Below are 19877 nucleotides of genomic sequence, written 5' to 3'. Positions count from 1 at the left end.
GAAATTCGTTCTTAGCCTTAAACACCTCTGAGCCATTCTCAAAATTTCCATCATTCCCGCCTAGGGGGCTTTCTCACTGACTTTCTTCTTCCATCCCCTGACTGCCCGTCACCTTGCTGTCCCTCTCTGTCTTCACATTTTCTTCTTAACAAGCTGCTCCCCGGTACTTTACAATCCTGTGGTCCCCCACCCCCACCCTGTTGTGCAGAACATTTCCTAACCCACCCAGACCACTTTCCCTTTCTACAATGAGAAGGTTGTCAATCAGCACGTTCAGTCAACACTGACTCTCCTTGCGATGGACTCTGACATCAGCTTGAAAATATTGTTACCTTAATACATAAATAATTCACTAATCCTTTATAATTTAAGGGGAAAATTAATATATATATTATGTAATTTTGCTGATGCTTTCTTCTGTGCTTTTCAATATTTTAGGTGCCTGGAGCTAATAGGCAACCGCCTATTTGCAGAATTATATTAGATTGCCGAGTCAAAATTTCATTTACATAAATGTTCCACATTTTCCCTTAAGCTTGAATTTTCCTGATAATTAACGCATGGATTCTCTCCATCTTTCAAATGCACTTGATGACAAAAACTTAACTTTAAAGTATTTATTAAAAGATGTCATCTGCAAAAGATGCTTGGTAGTGGGGTTTGGTTTGCCTCGGTCCATCCCAGTCATTAAAGAGGTGGATAGTTCTTCATTTTATAATGTAGATATTTCTTTGACTAATCAGAAGGACTTGGTAGGTAGGTAAAGGAAGAGGAAGGAAAAGTATTATCCACTATTAATCAGGAGGTGTGGCAGAACCCTTCCAAGTAAAGTGCAGGATGACAACCTCAGTCACTAAATCCTGAGATTTGCAGGGTTGGGGGACAAAATCAGATAGTAGGGGAACCTGCGAAAGCTGCCAGGAAATAACTAATGCCAGCGAAATATTAAGTAGAAGATTCCAGAGCTAGTTGCCAGAATCGAGCTGGAGCAGACCATTGACGTATAGAGGTTGAAACCTCACTAACGTTTGCAGGGCCCAGGACTAGGGTATGGGAACAAGCCCTCACCATTCGTCTAGATACTTAAAAGCTACAATAAGTCAAGCTGAAAACTACAAAATAAAAGACTTTTTATTCTCTTACCTTAACAAATATGCCTTCCTAATGACTTAGAAGGCCATATTTGAATTTAAAATTTTCATACTCCTCAGAGTTCTACATTAACATGTGGACATGCAGAGATAACTGGTCCAGGCTCCCAGCTCCCCAAAACTTCTCTCTTCTTTCCCCAGCTCAGGCCAGAGGGCAAAATGGGCTTGTACACATGCCTGAGAATAACCCAGCCCTCATATCCAAATTCATACCATCTATAAGCACCTACTCCTTGGCTGTCTGAGCCTATAGGTACACACACAAGTAATATCTGCCTCAGGACAACAGACTCAGGGAAGGAGCCCACACAGGCTTTGAAATGTGGCTTGGGGCTGTTTGGACAGGGGATTCTGAGGTGCTGGGTCCCTGAAGCACAGCGTAGAAGGGGGTCATGTCTCCTTGACCCTGAGCTGTCCTTGCACTTTGGAGTGGAGCACAGCTGGAGAAAGCAGAACAGGAGGGCTAGAGCCCCTCTTGCCCAAATTTAATGGTAGTATAAATTTTCTACCTAGCCAGAAAGCCTAGTTGAGTCAAAGGAACAGAGCATCAGGGTGGAAGGCAGACATCCCAGGTAAACCACTTGGAAGATAACCTGAAGCCAGACGCCTCTGCTGTTCCCCTCCAAGAGGTTACACTCAGCTGTACTCCAGTTAATCTTTAGTCTGCATAAGGAGTGTCACAACTTTCAGAATCCATCACTCATTTCTTATCCCCCAAAACCTGTCTCTTGCGTGATTCTTACCAAGTCCTCCACCAAAAGAGTACCATTCACTGTGCTTCCTCAGCAGGGCCTGAGAATATAAAATGGCAAGAATTGCCTGCAGGGAGTGAAGCAATGGTTTACAAGACGAACGCCAGGTTGACAGCTGAGCGGGATCTACAGGATGCATGAGCTTTCTCTGGAGAGTGTCTGAAATTACTGGGGGAAGAACTACAAAGGCCCATCTCCCTGCCATGCAGGAAGGAGGCTCAAGAAATGTCAGTTTGGCATTAAAGGGAAGGATGCGTTTAAGCATCTCAGGACCGTACCAATTGTTGGAACAACAGGAACTCCCATACACTCCTGGTGAGGGTATAAATTGGTCCAGCTGTTTTGGAAAGCAGTCTGATATTGTTTAATGAAGTAGAACACACAGATTCTCTCTAACTCACCAATTACACTCCTGGTATACATACGTGTACCAAGGACATGTACAAGAATGCTCATAGCAACATGACTAAAAAGTATCATTCAACAAGAGATTGGGTGTCTAACATCATTAAACAAGATATTGGATAAATCAATCTTGGAATAACCATCAGCAAAATACTACATAGTAGTAAAAATGAATGAACTATTGCAACATACAACTTCATGGCTATATCTCACAAACATTTCTATTGAGTGAAAGAAGTCAGACACAAAATAATACATATTGTAACTTCAATTTATATAGAGTTCAAAAACAAGCAAAACTAAATTATATCAGCAGAGGTCAGGATAGTCATTAGCTTTTAATGAAGAGTTAGAAATAGCTGGGGATGGTGGCTCATGCCTGTAATCCTAAGGCAAAGGGATCACTTCAGCCTGGGAGTTTGATTCCAGCCTGGGAAACCTAGTGAGATCCTGCCTCTACAAAAATAAAAACAAAACAAAATAAATTAGCTGAGCATGACAGAACATGCTGTAGTCCTAGCTACTTGAGAGGCTGGGACAGGAGGATCACTTGGGGACAGGAGTTCAAGGTTACAGTGTACTAAGATCACACCACTGCACTCTAGCCTGGCCAACCAAGTGAGACTTTGTCTCAAAAAAATAAATAAATAAAAAGTTAGAAATAATTTTGGAATACAATCTCATGCAAAATAACATCATTTTTTGTACGTTCTCAGTTTTGATCTTGAATTTAGCTCACTTTTTCTCATTTCTCTTCTATAGTAGCAGAAAAGCAGTTGTTCAAAGGAGCAAATAATGAATCTACTTTTCTACCCAAATGAGGGTCATATGTTAGGAATGGAAACTTGGAAAATAAACACAGCAGACCATGGTGCCTTTTAAAAGTTAAAATCAACACAATCAGGAAAATCTGGTGAAACCTCATAGCAAAGAAAGCTATCTGCTTTCCCCTGGCTCTTTTCTTTTCAGGGTGTTGATTGTCTTTCCTGTTGGGTTTGATTTTACTATTTAAAAATTTCAAAACATGAAACTGGATCTCTGGGCAACAGAGAACACCAACAAAACGAGAGACCAGGCTGCTTCCTCCTATACCTGCCTCCCAGTCATGTGTATTTTTCTCGAGAAAAGTAACAACTTCAACTTGAACTTGAAACTGATGAAAAGCCCGTCAGAAAGTCAGGATGGATTTCCTCTCTTCCTGTGTAGAGACGCACCAGCCAACAGGCTTTAAAAAGGAAGGGATTGCTAAGAGTGAAAAGCCAAAGGCCACTGGCCAGTGTGAGCCAGAAGAAATTTGGGAGGCAGGAGACTGAAGCAGCAATTCTATTATCATGGGCAAATGAATCCATCAGAGAATATCAGGGAAAGGGAGATGACAGCATTTTAAATCGTTCTAGAGAGCCATGATCTGTTACATCGTGTTCCCCATCCACATCTTTGCCTATAGATGTGAACATCCTTTCCTCAATAAAGAAATGAATAGATTAGAAATGGAAATGGAAAGAGAAGGCAGTTTTAAGATTCTCTAGGATTTGGAGCCAGTATGTAGCGATTGTGTAAATTTGCTGATAACTGGGCAGGCAAATAAATGAGGAGCAGTTGAGCATTCCAGAATACAACGTATTTGGGTTTTAATCCTCACTCTACTGTTTAGCTCGGTGACCTTGGTTAATTAGCCTTTCAACTTACAGATGGTTTCTTCATCTGTAAAATAGGAATATTAGTACCTACCAGGCAGGGTAATTATGAGAATTAAATTATGAAAAGCACTCAGTGTAGATGCTGGCACGTGGCATATATTCAGCGTATATTAGCTGTTTGCTAGATCATGCAATATGTAGCAGAGATCATCAATCATTTTTTAAAGATATCAATCTTAAAAGCAAAAATAGCCAAAGCATAAGTACGAGCAGACAGCACTGAAATTGCTCTGCAGTCAATATGTTCATAATACAAGCGAAGTATTCATTCATCAAGAGGAACAGTCTCCTTTAAGAAGCCCTCAGCTGCCAGGCGTGGTGGCTCACTCCTGTAATCCAACACTGTGGGAGGCCAAGGCGGGTGCATCACCTGAGGTCAGAGTTCAAGACCAGTCTGGCCAACATGGTGAAACCCCATCTCTACTAAAAATGCAAAAATTAGCTTGGTGTGGTGGTGTGTGCCTGTAATCTCCGCTACCTGGGAGGCTGAGGTAGGAGAATTGCTTGAACCCTGGAGGCAGATGTTACAGTGAGCCGAGATTGCACTACTGTACTCCAGCCTGGGAGACAGAATGAGACTCCATCTCAGAAAAAAAAAAAAAAAAAAAAAGAAGCCCTCAGCTAAGAAGCAGCTTTGAAATTTCCAAAGGCAAGGATTACAAGATGCAGAGCTTAGATTAATACATCTTTTGATATTTGTTATCTATTTCTCAGAAAATAGAGAAAAACTAAGAGTGGGTGGTGAGGTGTCACAGTGAGTGTCAGAGTTAACAAAAGTGTAGAGACCAGAAAAGACTTTTGCAGATTTGACTGAAATAAATTATTACAAAAGTAAGACAGTGGCCCTTGCTGAGATGTTTGTAAGGCCTCAACACCAGCAGGGAGGAAGAGAAGCAACATATCCCCATAAGAAAGGAACAATGGAAAAGCAGAAATGCCTCCCCTTGTTCCAAATACCCACTGCATGCTTGTAATTTAGGGGCAATTCAGTAATGAGACTGGGAGAAGGGCAGAGCTGCAAGAACTTCAAAAGCAGAAGAGGATTTTTTGTGGTGGAAAAACAAAGATTGCTCCACTCCCATGTATATTTAAGGAGTATTACCAAGTCATTATTTAACCATCAATTATCAATAATGTTTGAGAAGAGAAAATACAAGCTACGTGGTGGCCAATCATGAGTTGAAGTATGGTTGTTTTTGCCAGTTTACATCTAGTTGAATGTACTATGCTGATTCCATCCTAGGATGTAATCTAGGATGATTACCATTACACAGGCACTAGTAGAGGAATTCAAGGGGGAGTCGCTGACTTGAACTAGAGTTCATTCCCACTCCCTCAGAAAAGCATCCTATAAAGCAACTGTTCTCAAAGTGTGGAATGTCAGCATCCCCTGGGAACTTGATGGAAATGCAGAATCCCAGGCCCCACCCCAAACCTACTGAATCAGAAGCTCCAGGGACAGGGCTCACTAATCCTTGTTTGAGCAAGTCTTCCATGGGATTCTAAAGCACACTGAAGTTTGAAAACTATGTGTATTATTCTATGTTCACACTGCCAGTAAGAAGTACCTGAGACTGGATAAGGAATTCACTCTTTTTTCATTTCATTTTTTTTCTTTTTCTTTCTTTCTTTTTTTTTTTTTTGAGATGAAGTCTTGCTCTGTCACCCATGCTGGAGTGCAGTGGCAGGATCTCAGCTCACTGCAACCTCTGTCTCCTGGGTTCAAGTGGTTCTCCTGCCTCAGCCTCCCAAGTGTCTGGGATTACAGGTGTGCACCACCATGACCAGCTAATTTTTGTGTTTTTAGTAGAGATGGGGTTTCACCATGTTGGCCAGGCTGGTCTTGAACTCCTGATCTCAGGTGATTGGCCTTCTTTGGCCTCCCAAAGTGCTGGGATTACAGGCATGAGCCACCTTGCCCAGCCTCTTTCATTTCTGACTCAAGGATTTCTTTCTGCACTTTTTGTAGGAAAGGTCTACTAATAATAAATTTCCTTATCTTTTGTTTATTAGGAATGACTTCATTCCTCCTTTCTTTCTTTCTTTTTTTTTTTTAAAGAAATGGGATCTTGCTGTATTGCACAGGCTAGAGTGCAATGGCTATTCACAGGCATGATCACAGCACCATACAGCCTGAAACTCCTGGTTTCAAGTGATCCTCCTTTCTCAGTCTCTTGAATAGCTGGGACTACAGGCACATGCCACTGCACTCAGCTCTCTTTCATTTTTGAAAGTTTTGACAGATACAGAATTCTCAGTTGACAAAATTTTTTCTATTGGCACTTTAAAAATGTTAGCCCACTCTCTTCTGGACTTCATGATTTTTGATGAAAAATCTGCTGTGTCAATGCTATCTTGTATGTCATGAGTTGTTTTGTTATGCATTTTGGATAATTATCTTTGTCTTTGTCTTTCAACAATTTGATTAGTGTCTCTGTGTGATTCTCTTCCCATTTATCCTTCTGGAATTTGCTGAGATTCTCAAATGTGTGGTTTTATGTCTTTTATCAAATTTGGGAAGTTTTCAGCCATTATTTATTCTCTGCTACTTTCTCTCCTCTCCTGGGATTTTCATTATAAGTATATGAAAATGCTTGATGGTATCCTACAGGTTTCTTAGGTCTTCTTATTTTTCTTCTTTTTTTCTTTCCTTTCTACTTCTCAGACTGGGTAATTTAAATTGATCTATCTTCAGATTTCCTGGTTCATTCTTCTGCCTGCTCAGATATGCTACTGAAACATGCTAGTGTATTTTTCACATCAGTTATTGTATTTTTCAGCTCCAGAATTCTGTTTGGCTCCTTTTTATAATGTCAATCTCTTTTCTTTACTGATTTGTATTTTGTTATATATGGTTCTTCTGGATTTATTTAGTTCATTTGTTGATGGTTTTCTTTAGTTTTTCTAGTATATTTAAGACAGTTGACTTAAAAGTCTTTTTCTACTAAGTAGAGTATCTGTGCTTCTGAGGGGGCTCATTTTCTATTGAGCAGATTTTAGCTATGGTTCTCCCTCAAGTTTGCTTGTTTCTCCAGATTTCAGGGTGGCAGTTTTCCCTGTCACATCAATCCTCTCATGAGTACAAGAAAAATAATTGATTTTCAGTTCACTTAGTTTTTCTATTGTAAGAATGAAAATAATAGCTTCTAAGTTCCTTATGATGCTGAAGGGGGAGTCATTTTATTCTAAAGCCCATTTTAGTGTGCTTTAGAATCCCATGGAAGACTTGCTCAAACAAGGATTAGCAAGCCCTGTCCCTGGAGCTTCTGATTCAGTAGGTTTGGGATGGGGCCTGGGATTCTGCATTTCTATCAAGTTCCCAGGGGATGCTGACATTCCACACTTTGAGAACAGCTGCCTTATAGGCTGTTTTTCTGTGGGAGTGGGAATGAACTCTAGTTCAAGTCAGCGACTCCCCCTTGAAGTCATTTTGTATTTTGTCCATTTTTTTTTTGTTTTCTTGTTTTAATTTCCTTGTCTTCCTGTTATTTAAAAATATTTATGAATTTCATTGTTATTTATTAAATTATTTTGGGGTGCATCCTTCTGTATAACTTTTTCTAGTTGTTTCTCTAATTATTACATTATATATACACATAGCATGGTGATATGGTTTGGCTGTGTCCCCACTCAAATCTCAACTTGAATTATATCTCCCAGAATTCCCATGTGTTGTGGGAGGGACCTGGGCAAGGTAATTGAATCATGGGGGCTGGTCTTTCCTATGCTATTCTCAGGATAGTGAACAAGTCTTATCAGATCTGATGGGCTTATCAGGGTTTCTGCTTTTGCTTCTTCCTCATTTTTCTCTTGCTGCCGCTGTGTAAGAAGTGCCTTCCACCTCCCACCATGATTCTGAGGCCACCTCAGCCATGTGGAACTGTGTAAGTCCAATCAAACCTCTTTTTGTTCCCAGTTTTGGGTATGTCTTTATCAGCAGTGTGAAAAAAAAACTAATACACATGGTATATTTAATATATAACATATATAATGTATTTTACACACATACAGACATGAATGCACACACACACACCAAATTTTCTAATTTTTGTTATTTAATACGTTGGCATCTTATTCCTGAATGGACTGCTCCTCTTAAGGCTAATGAATTTCTAGAAATAGAAAATGACTGGCTTGTGAATGCACTTTTCATATACAAACTAACCGACCTGGAACTCAAATTTCCAGTGATTGCCTTTATCTAGTACTTACATCTGGACTAACTATCATCTGCCATAATCACTTTAGGACCAGGTACCAGACAAATCAGGACCCTATACCCTAGAGCCCACTGAAATTATTCAAACTAGCTAACCCTAACCCAGTTTACCCTGTCTTGCCTTGCATTTCCCACAGAAAAAAACAGGAGTCTCTTGTCCACATTTTCCCCCTTGCTCCCTCTGCCTCCTGGCCAACACTGGTGTTTCCCTGTATGGCCTCCCTGTGATGTGTCATGCCTCCTGTTTCTAGGGATCTATAAAACTTTTGCCTTCATGAGAGTCATTTTTATGTCTGTGTGTCTTGCCACACCTGATTAAAACAAATCCCAGCACCATAAAAACAGTCTACTAGTGTGACTTCACCAAATAGTATGAAGTTAGGAAACCTACCTCCCTTTACATCCCAGTCCCATATACATTCTCATTGTCTTAAGTATTTCATCTGCAATCATTCAGTGCCATCCAGACATTATTATAACTTTTGCTTCAACCATCAAACATAATTTAGAAAACTTAATAGGAGAAGGAAAATGTTTTGAAATTACCCTTATATTTACCTTATTATTCTTTCTGAAATGCCAAAATAGTTTTTCTTCTATTATTATTCCTTTTGGTTTAGAGAACTCCCTTGAGCCAATCTTTCAGGGTAGTTCTTTTGGCAACATATCCTTCCAGTTTGTCTTTATCTAATGCTATCTCAATTTCCCCTTCATTCCTGAGTAATATTTTTGCTGGATATAGGATTTGGGGTTGGGAGCTCTTTTCTTTCAGCACTTGAGAGATGTTGTTTTACTTCCTTCTGTCTGTCATAATTTTTATTATGAGAAATTGTGAGAAATCTGCAATATTGTGAGAAATCTGCAATCATGCAAATTCTTTTTCTTCTATAGTCATTTCTTTCTTACTGCTTTCAAGAATTTTGTCTTTAGTTTTCAGAAAACTGACTGTGTCTTGGTTTATGATTATTTGGGTTTATACTATTTTATATTTATTCAGCTTCTTGAATGTATAGTTTATGTCTTTTGCCAAATCTGGGGAGTTTCCAACCACTATTTCCTCAGGCGCTTTTTCCATCTTACCTTCTTCCCCTCTCCTTCTAGGACTCCTATGACACGAACATTTGAGCTTTTCTTATAATCTTACAGGAGTAAGGCTCTAATCATTCTTCTTCCAGCACTTGAGAAATGTTGTGGAATGTTGCATTTCAAAGAGCCTTTCTCTTGTTAAAAGTGGGTAATTTCTATCGTTCTACCTTGACGTTCACAGATTCTTTCCTGTTTCCTTCATTCAGATTTTGAGCTTGTTTATTAAGTTTTAGATTTTAGTTATATTTTTCAGTTCTTAACTTTCCATTTGGTTCCTTATCATAGCTGTTATTTCTTTAGTTTTTTTTTTTTAATTTGTTTCAAGCATGCTTATAATTGCTCATGGAAACATTTTTATGATGGCTGCTGTAAATGTGTAAGATCATTTTAATATTTCGGCTATCTTGATATTTGCATGTATTTCTTTTTTATTTAAGTATAGATTCCCTTGTTCTTTTTATGATGTACTAGTGATGCTTCTGTTTAAATCTGGACATTTTGAGTACTATGAGATTTTGTATTTTTATAAGCCTTCTGTTTTAGGTGACCCACTCTGACACTATATAGGAAAGAGAAGAGGAGAAGGACCATCCTGCTGCACTACACCTAGGTGGAGTGGAAGTCCAGATTCCCCACTGGGATTCTATTAACACCCAAAGGGGTGAGGATCTCCCTCATTACTGCTGGTAAGAGGTGGGAGCTCCCACTCCCTGAAAGGTCTCCACTGATATTACCCTGACTGGGAAAACTAGGAGTGCCTTATTTCTTCTTCTACTGATGCCACTGGGGTAGGGTGGGCAGGGATAAACCGTCTCAGTCTCTACTAGGTCTCCTTTGACACTACCTCTATGTGTAGGGGAAGAAAGCATCATTACTGCTAGGTAGAGATGGGAAAAAAAAAAAAAGTCTCCTCACTGATGCTGTGAAGGAGGGGAATGTCTTCATCAACATCCAGAAGGGATAAAGTCCCAGTTTCCTACTTAGCTTGCTCTAACACCACTCCACAGCAGGAGCTTAGAGAACCTCACTACAGCAAGACAAGGGTGGAAGTCTGGGCTCCCCCACTCTGCCTTTTCTGGTGTGGGCGGGAGTGGGACCACTGTTCTTTCTGTAGTTTTTGGCTGGTGCACAGCAGTTATAGTCTAAAAGGTTTTGGTAATGCTAGGCTGCTTTTTCCTTTTCCTTTGGCTTGAGATAGCAGGCTTTTGGGGGGCCTTTCTTGTTTGTATTCATTGGTGCTTCTGAGTTGCCATTTTCTTTAGCTCCAAGTCTGGGATATGTGATGCAAAAAAAAAAATCCATGAAACTTACCTCTGTTTTATTTCTTTCGTCACCAAGGTTTTAGGTGTCTGCCTCTTCTCTCTACTTTTCAGTCTTACATTTATATAGATATATAAGTTGTTTTTATATATAATATGGAGGGTTTTTAGTGTACTTAACGGGAGGAGTAGAGAAAAGTACATATTCTATTTTTCCCTAAGCAGAATTAATGATCTCATTTTTTTGCATGTAAATCACTTACCCTTCGGAATTCATCCTTCTAAGTAAACAATATGAGTCCAACTTTAGTTTATTCCAGATGGCCACCTAGTTATACAGAATTCATTTATGAGAAGTCTGTATTTTCCTCATTGGTTCAAGAAGCTTTTTAATACTTATAGATTTCTATGTTTGAATGTATTTCTGGAGTTTGTATGTATTTTCATTGAGCTATCTATTCATGCACTGGTACCATACTTTTAAATATTGGGTAATTATAAGATTTATAATGTGTCTTGAATCATAGACAGCCTACTTAATTTCTTTTTTATATAAACTTTAGAATCAACTTCAAAAAGTAAGTCAATAAAAAGGAGACAGGAACAAACAATAATTTAAATTTTAAAAATCAACTAGAAAGATGATACATTTAATCTACTTAATGATGATTAAACATAATTGTCTAAAACTATCCAATTTGATAACTACTAGATACATGGGATTATCAAATATTTCATAAATGATTGGTCTAAATTATTGAATTTTGAAGACTACACAAAAAATAATGTAAAATATGTATCAATGATCTTATATTGATTACCTATGAAAATATTTTGTATGTTTTGGATTAAATAAAATATATACTTAAAGTTTGGCCAAGTGCGGTGACTCACTCCTGTAATCCCAGCACTCTGTGAGGCCAAGGCCGGCGGATCACCAGATGAGAAAATGAGACCATCTTGGCCAACATGGTGAAACCCCGTGTCTACTAAAAATACAAAAAAATTAGCTGGGCGCAGTGGCACACACCTATAATTCCAGGTATTCAGGAGCCTGAGGCAGGAGAATAGCTTGAATCAGGGAGTTGGAGGTTGCAGTGAGCCGAGATCGCACCATTGCACTCCAGTCTGGCGACAGAGCAAGGCTCTGTCTCAAAAAAAAAAAAAAAAAAAAAAATTCAACTTACCTTTCTTTTTACTTTTTTAAAGTGAACGCTTGAAATTTTTAAAGTGCATATGTGGTTCACATTATATATATTTGTGACAGCTCTGGTTTAAATATTCCAGCTCAATCGCAACTGTCAGATGGGATGGAAAGCAATACCCAGCTGTGTGTGGTGTACAAAAAGCCAACTTTAATGTAAAGACATGGGGTAAAAGAGAAGATCTTTTTAAAGTATACAAAAGAAATTGCTGATACAAAAGTAATGGCAGATTTTTTCATTAAAAGTAATTACTTTTGTATCGACCTAATAGTAGACACAGTCTTAATCCAAGATGTGAACCCAAAAATTGTATGTACTGTTTCTCTCTTTCCAGATATCTTTAGACCATTCATGGTTTTAGATGTCTGAAATACAAAGTAACTTCCAAGTGTAAACATTACACTAAAGGTCAGCAAATGCAATACAGCACACCAAGAGTCAGGAAAGTTTTGTAGTTGGTAAAATGTATTCTTCGGTCTCTTCCCGATTCCCTGTTGCTGTCTTCATGGCAATGACGCTGGAAATGCTTTTCATCTCATGAACTCTCTACTGCCAGATTTTCTCCCTTCCTCCTCTCATGTAGTTGTGAACTAAATCCAAATAAAAGATCCGTAGGAAAAGGTTTAAAGTATTACCTATATCCAATGGTATTTTTTACTAAAGGAATTTAAAATGTGTGTAAAAAAAAAAAAAAACCTTTAGTATTAGGTGAATAAATCCAATCTTTCAATCACTAGAGATGGAAGTACAGACTCCCTGCAAGGCCGTACTTGGGAACAAGAGGGCTCCCCATGCCGTTCAAACAAGGCCATAGGGTTCAACTGATGAGAAAGTGAATGCCACATCATCGTCATCAATAAATGCTTATCACCCAGCTCATAAAAGATTGTTTTACTAGACTCTGTTCTCTGGTCTGCTCACAAGACATCTATAATAGTTTTCTGAAGGACACTGAAAAACAGAAGTATGTCCAGAGGAAGGTCATCAGGATCGCAGTGGGACAGGAAGTGATTTCCATCAAGGAATATGGAAAAAGTTGGGAGTGGTTAGCCTGGAAAAGTCTCAGGAAGAAAATAATACTCCTCAAAAATGTCATGGATAATCGCAGAAATGAGATCAGATTTACGCTGTTGTTTCAGAAAAGTCTGATGAGAATAAGATGTCGAAGAGGCAGTTTAGAGCTGTCCATCAATGCAGTGAGGGAATGGAATGGGGTCTGCCTCACGGAAGCATTCAGATAGCGGTGAATGAAGAGGAACCTGTCAGGGATGATAAAGAAGTAACGTGTGACTTGGGGAAATGTTTAACAACATGCCCTCTAAGATTTCCTTCCACAGTTTTAACACTGTCGGTTCAAGTCCTGTATGTTAATTTTGCCCCTAGAAGCAGCCACATTTTATTGAGAAAAAAAAATCCATTTTTATGCAAAATAAATTACTTTATTTTCAAATGCTACATGAAACAGTTCTCCGTCACTTAACAACGGGGATACATTCTGAGAGATATGCCATCAGGTGATTTTGTCATACACAGAGTGTACTTACACAAACCTAGATGGCACAGCCTGCTATAGGCAATGGAGAATAGCCTGTTGCTCCTAGGCTGCAAACCTGCTCAGCATGTTACTGCATTGAATACTGTGGCCAACTGTAAGGCAATGGTACATATTTATGTGTCTAAACATATCCAAGCATAGAAAAGCGGCAGTGAAAATATGGTATTATAATCTTATGTGACCTCTATTACATATATGGTCCATTGACCATCATTACGAGGCACATGTCTGTATATAGAATGCATTTTTCCTATTTGTGTTTTAACATACTCACCCTCTTTATAGGGTAGTCATCTGAAACTCTGCATAGTAATCAAAGATCTTGTAATAAGTAATAAGACTTGTAGTTCATGCTTTTGTTGGGTGTGATCTTCAAGTTATGCCAAAAGTGTTATCTCAACATTTTAAAATAGAAGTTATGCTTATAATTCTATTTCTTAATAATCTCTTTTACTAGGAGGAAATAGATCCCTTACTCGTCTGTGAAATAGCTTAGGCAGGCAATTGTAATACCAACTTCACTTCTGCCAGTAATATACTAAACACCAGGGAGATGCCAAAATAATAGGAGTTAAGGCCAAAGACAATTTTGACAACTTGTATCTGGCAATATATTCAGTATCATACCTATTAGTGAACTGCTATATAACCTAGTTATAAGATAAAGTAGACAAAATGACGTTACGTTATTAATTGCTGATTTGACATTAGTAAAGAAAATGCTGGCTATCACCATAGATGGTGGCTTTCCTCAGTGGTCTAGCAAACATTGTACATTTGACGGAATAGTGTCAGGGCAGGAAGACTTTCCCAATTTTTTTATACAATGTTTTCCATATAAAAATGTTTTCTTCGGCCAGGCACGGAGGCTCGCACCTGTACTCCTAACATTTTGGGAGGCCAGGATAGTGGATTACTTGAGTCAGCCTGGGCAACCTGGCAAAACACTGTCTCCACACACAAAAAAATTGAAAATTTAGCCGGGCATGGTGGCATGCAACTGTAGTCCCGGCTACTCGGGAGGCTGAGTGGGAGGATCACCTGAGCCTGAGGAGGTTGAGGCTGCAGTGAGCTGTGATAGGGTCACTGCACTCCAGCCTGGGCGACAGAGCAAGAACCTGTCTCAAATTAAAACAATTAAAAATGTTTTCTCGGTTTGCGTGACCTTGAGGTAAAAGTCTCCAAGGAAATCTAAGTGTTTAAATAAATAATATTCATGTTGTTCAAAAATAGGTCTTCCAAATATGTAGCAAGTTGCTATATTTTAATTGCTTGCATTGTTCTTGCATCCAGAAGAATAAATGAGCTTTCCTCTATCTGGCAAGCAAAACATTGTATTGAAATAAAATGCAAATACAGAGTTCTGATTTCATCATGACGTTATAATCTCATTATGTCTGTGTGAATACATATTTACTCATCTGTCAATTTCACAATCTCTAGAAGCTGTTACTAAAACTTGCTCTCTTAGCTGTGGGCTGAGTCTTATCTTTTTAGCTGTGAGATAAGACACGTTATAAAACTCTGTGAACACATACTGTTTGTGGCAGACTGCTAACTGCTCCTTAAAATTTGATCTTCCTTTCTTCCATATTAATTCAGTTTAAGCTGAGCCATGGTCGCCTAGCTAGAGACTGTGTTTCGCAGCTTCTCGTAAGTGAATAACTCCCATAGGGCTGGCTTCTCACGGATGAATCCTTTAAACAGGCAGTTTTCTCATGCCTGGCAATGAAGTAGAGAGGACTCAGAGGAAATGACATTTCTGTGTCTTTCTTTTGCTTGATAGATCTAGAGCATGTATTTAGCTTCTTTCAAACTAGTGTTGTGAGGTTATATGCTCAATTTTCCTAAACAATATTTTAGATTGCAGGACATGAATGAAAGTGACATAGGCTTCTTCTGTATCACTTGTTTGGGGAAAAAAAAAATCATTGCCCTCCACACACCATGGGCTAACAGGGAACAAGGCAATGACTCAACTCTCCCACACAGATGAAATTGATATCCTTGGGATGGTGAAGCAATAAAATGGAAGCAATGATCTGGGTCGCTGAGCAACCACGTGGAACAAAGTTAGTAGCAAGGATCTCTGATGAGCACTAGGGTTTAATATTTCCAAATATTTTGTCTTTTCAAACAATAGAGTAGGCAGGAGCTTCATCTCTGCACAATGGCTACTGACTATCAACAGAAGATAGAGAAAGAGTTCTCTTGTTTGGTCAACTATTAATATAATTCTCGCCAGGTGCGGTGGCTCACATTTGTAGTCCCAGCACTTTGGGAGGTCAAGGCAGGTGGATTCCCAGGTCAGATTGAGACCAACCTGGCCAACATGATGAAACCCCGTCTCTACTAAAAATACAAAAGTTAGCTGGGCATGGTGGCGGTGCTTGAAATCCCAGCTACTCAGGAGGCTGAGGCAGGAGAATCGCTTGAACCTGGGAGGCAGAGGTTACAGTGAGCCACGATCATGCCACTGCACTCCAGCCTGGGCAACAGAGCGAGACTCCATCTCAAATAAAAAAGAAAAAAAATATATAATTCTCAGCCATGTGCCAAATGTAACCATAGTAGTTTACTTCAGCATTATGACTGAAATTAGGGCTACTCATGTGAATGATTTAGGATGTTAAGGTGCAGTCATTCTTCATTCAGCAGACTACTTGCAGAATCCAGAAACTTAGGGGAAAAAAAGTGGCTTCATTTGTTATACCATTATCTCCCCAAAGGCATATTTTTTAAAAAAACTGCTATTCAAAACTTATAATTAAAAGAATGTTGAAGTCAGAAATCAGAATCCCTGAATAAAAGGTCCCTTTTTTTGCTAGTTGGTTGACTATGGACATATTGACTAGTCTTTCTGAGCTCTGAAGTCCTCATGGGTATTCAAAGACCCCTACCTCTTCACAGACTTGAGATGCTCACCTGAGCTAATTTGACCATAAATATATTTCCCTAGAAGATAAAGCAACTTATTGCAGTGCATACACAAGGAACAGAATGGGGTGGGGGGCGATGTTTTATCCATGAGGGAGGAGTATTTCACTGACATTGTTTAGAATTGCTAATGCAGTGTGATAATAAAAACAAACTGCCTTTTAATCGGTTTTATTACCGTTTTTAAATTCTCTGCAGTTGATTATCTCCCTACTGCCTGTACCAGGGAGTTTCACTCCCAATACTCCAACTATCCCATGCCACTGACATACCTGATTGGATTTTGCACAACTGTTTTTCAGAGTAGCTCAAACCTCTGAAAAGCTGGGATTCGACTTTTAGTGGCATTTGATAAAGCAAGTTAAATGAAACTAGTAATACCAATAAAATCAATTATTCTCTGCATATCCCTGTAGCAGACATTGTCAGTGGCATGCCAATATATCCTTAGCCATTTACCATTTCCCTACATGCCTGCCCAACTTTTGCATTACCTTTTTAGTCCTCTAATATCTGTTTAATCGATTCCTCATGTTGAATTATTTTTGTTCAAATAACTGGTGCCATTTCTGTTTTCCTGAGTGGACCTCGACTGATACAGCATCAAAACTGTGAATCAAAAAAAATTAAGTCCTTCAAAAGACAAAACTTTCATCTTCATGGTTAAAAGGAATTAGGAAAGATGTATCATTGTCTCCCACAAATGCATATTTTAAAAAAATTTTATTTTTCAAAAACTTTAAAGAATTTTGAACTCAGAAATCAGACTTCTTGAATAAAATATCTCATTTTTGTTAGTTGGTCAATCATAGACATATCAACTAGCCCTTCTGGGCTCTAGAGTCCTCGTGGGGATGTAAAGACCCCTAACCTCTTCACAGATTTGAGATGCTCACTTGAGATAACATGTTAAATTGCTTGGTAAACTATGATTTATTTTGATACAGAAGTTATTATTTGTTAATAGTTACACCTCTGAGAATTAAGAATACACAACTTAAATTCTAAAGATTATTATTTTATTTTGAAGTTTTATATTAATTTATGTAAATAATTGATGTTTTGAAGCTCTTTAGACATAGCAAAGCACTTATTTCCTTATCATTTTCTTTTGTATTTGTACAGAGGACTCTGTCAATTCACCGTCAATAAGATGTTTGCTTCTGTATGTTTACTAGAGGTGAGTGGATAGTTGCTTTGAGCCACCGAGAGACAGTAAATCAATTCCGATTAAACGCTTGACTAGAAAATAAGAGGATGTGAAAATAATGTTTTTGACTCTGGTTTATTTTCCTGTCAATGATATTTTTGATTATTTTTCTACCATTGAAAAACATACTATGTTAGGTTGTTAAATACTATAACCACTTTAATGTGTTTCATTTCTAAAAATAAGGACTTCTATGAGTCATACCTATGATTGCAGAAGAAAACTACAACTTGAGATTAAAAATATAAAAAACCAATGGGCATTATCACATGGATGCCTCACCAGCTCAAACTCAGCATGTTTCAAAAGCTCGTTATTTCTCCCCTCATAAATAGCCAAGATAGTGCTATTTCTGTCTCCCAATCATTTGCATTACAAATTCAGAACTATCCAAGTCTCTATCATCTCTGGGAACTTTTGATGCAGTTAAGTTGCTAAACTCAATTGCTTCTCATTTTTTCAACAACTGCCTCATATATTCCTCCTTCCTTCCTTTATATTTCCATGGCCCAACCCTTGCCCTGGCCTGGACCACAAAGCTTTGAAATAAATTAAACTTTGCTGACACTACTTGATATGATTTGGCTCTGTGTCCCCACCCAAATCTCATTTTGAATTGCACTCCCATAATTCCCACGTGTTGTGGGAGGAAACTGGTGGGAGAGCGGAATCATGGGGGCGGTGTCTCCCATACTGTACCTGTGGTTGTGAATAAGTCTCACGAGATCTGATAGTTTTATAAGAGGAAACCCCTTTTGCTTGATTTTCATTCTGTCATTCTGTCTTGCCGCTGTTATATAAGAAGTGCCTTTTACCTTCCACCACGATCCAGCCATGTGAAACTGTGAATCCATTAAACTTATTTTTCTTTCCAGTCTTGCGTATGTCTTTATCAGCAGTGTGAAAACTGACTAATACACTACTAATAGTAGGAACTTTGGAATTCCCAAAGTCTGTGAGCAATCACTTAATTCCCTGTGTTTTTGAAAATCACTTGAAAAGCCTAATGCTTTTGAGACACCACTTGCTTTGTATAAAGTGTAACTGCATTTTGGGACCTCTGCTTGCTTTTCTTTTTGTCTAGCTGAAAGAAGTTAAAGGACTCATCCTTATGAAAACATAACATGTTCGAATTTTACAAATATTTTGGCGACCTCATCCCCTTTGCCCTGTAATGCTGCAGTTCTCCCAACTCTGAAGCTGAAATGAGCCATGTGACTTGTTTTCACTAATGAGACAGTAGTAAATTCAATACAAGCAGAAGTGTAAAAAGGTGGTTTCATGTGTCTCCTTGCTCTCTTGGATGCATTATCCTTTCATGAGCACAAGCTTAAGCTAGCTTAGTAGGAAATAAGAGGCTGTGGAGAACAGGTGAGGTGACCTAGCTAGCAGCCAGTCAACTTTTGGAATCAGAGTCACTTAGCTGACCTCAAGTTAACCATGGATGCATGAAGGAGCCCAACAAAAACTCGAAGAACCATCCAACTGAGTCTAGCCTAAACTGTTGTTCCACAGAATCATAAACTAAACAGTTATTATATGAAACCAGTAAGTCTGGAGTGGTTTGCTATGCAGAAATTGCTAACTGGTACACCACACCAAATAAACATTCACCTCCTTCTTTTAGGAAAGGAGAAGAAAAATCATGGTGTCAATAAAGGATGCTGTGGTTTAAAAGAATCACAAAGGGTAACTCCTTTTAAAAGACATTTAACAAAGAAAGGTGAAAAATCTTAGAAAACATTTGAGATTTTTTTTATCTGTCAAGTTAAAATAATTAATCATAAATAAAAAATAATCCACAATTAAAAGAACATGGAAAACACAATTTTTTAAAAACTGGTTTAAGACATGAATAACAGATTTGATACTGAAAAAAAATTTTTGAATGAGAACGTGTCCTTCCAGAAATAGAGTAAAAGTAGAAAAAGATAGAAAAGGAAGCTCAATTTAAGATATCCAAATGACAGATCATAAAACTTCCAAAGATAACAAATACCAAATTTAGAAACAATAACCCCCCAAAATAGAACGATGCTTTCCTGATCTAAATAAGTAAAACGTAAATCCAAAAATGGAGGCTGTGCTTCATGTTATGAGAAAAACAATTTCAAAAAAGACATATTCTGCTAGAATTTTTGGAGATTAAAAGACTCTAAAAGCAATCAGAGGAAAATGTTCAAGTTACCTACAAAGAGAAGCACACCAAGTTGGCCCTAAAGTGCTTTTCAAAATCAATAAATGAGAGAACACAATGGTGCAACACCTGAAGCTCCCAGTAGAAAAAAAAAAGTGACTGAAATTTATACTTGAAAACCAAAGAAAGTCATAAGCAGATGTTCAACAGCAGGAAAAAAAAAAAAAAAAAAAAAAAAAAAAAAAAAAAAAAAAAAAAAAA

At 38.3% G+C, this 19877-nt stretch overlaps 1 long non-coding RNA gene across 2 annotated transcripts; it reads right to left on the bottom strand.

Moving 5' to 3' along the window:
- Positions 1–9692: 9692 nt before the first annotated feature.
- LOC116562286 lies at positions 9693–16922 on the bottom strand. 2 transcript variants are annotated; one of them, XR_004273862.1, is made up of 4 exons: positions 16764–16922; positions 14871–15054; positions 12210–13424; positions 9693–10583 (listed from the first exon to the last, which is right to left on the bottom strand). It is a non-coding gene; the product is annotated as an uncharacterized LOC116562286 (long non-coding RNA). The 2 variants fall into 2 exon arrangements; XR_004273863.1 differs by lacking the exon at positions 14871–15054.
- Between the last annotated feature and the right edge of the window lie 2955 nt (positions 16923–19877).

Source organism: Sapajus apella, unplaced genomic scaffold, assembly GCF_009761245.1.
Source record: "Sapajus apella isolate SASKATOON/1434 unplaced genomic scaffold, GSC_monkey_1.0 scaffold32, whole genome shotgun sequence".
NCBI lineage: Eukaryota > Metazoa > Chordata > Mammalia > Primates > Cebidae > Sapajus > Sapajus apella.
Note: the sequence above shows the minus strand (reverse complement) of the source record. Positions and strands in the feature narration are given on the sequence as shown.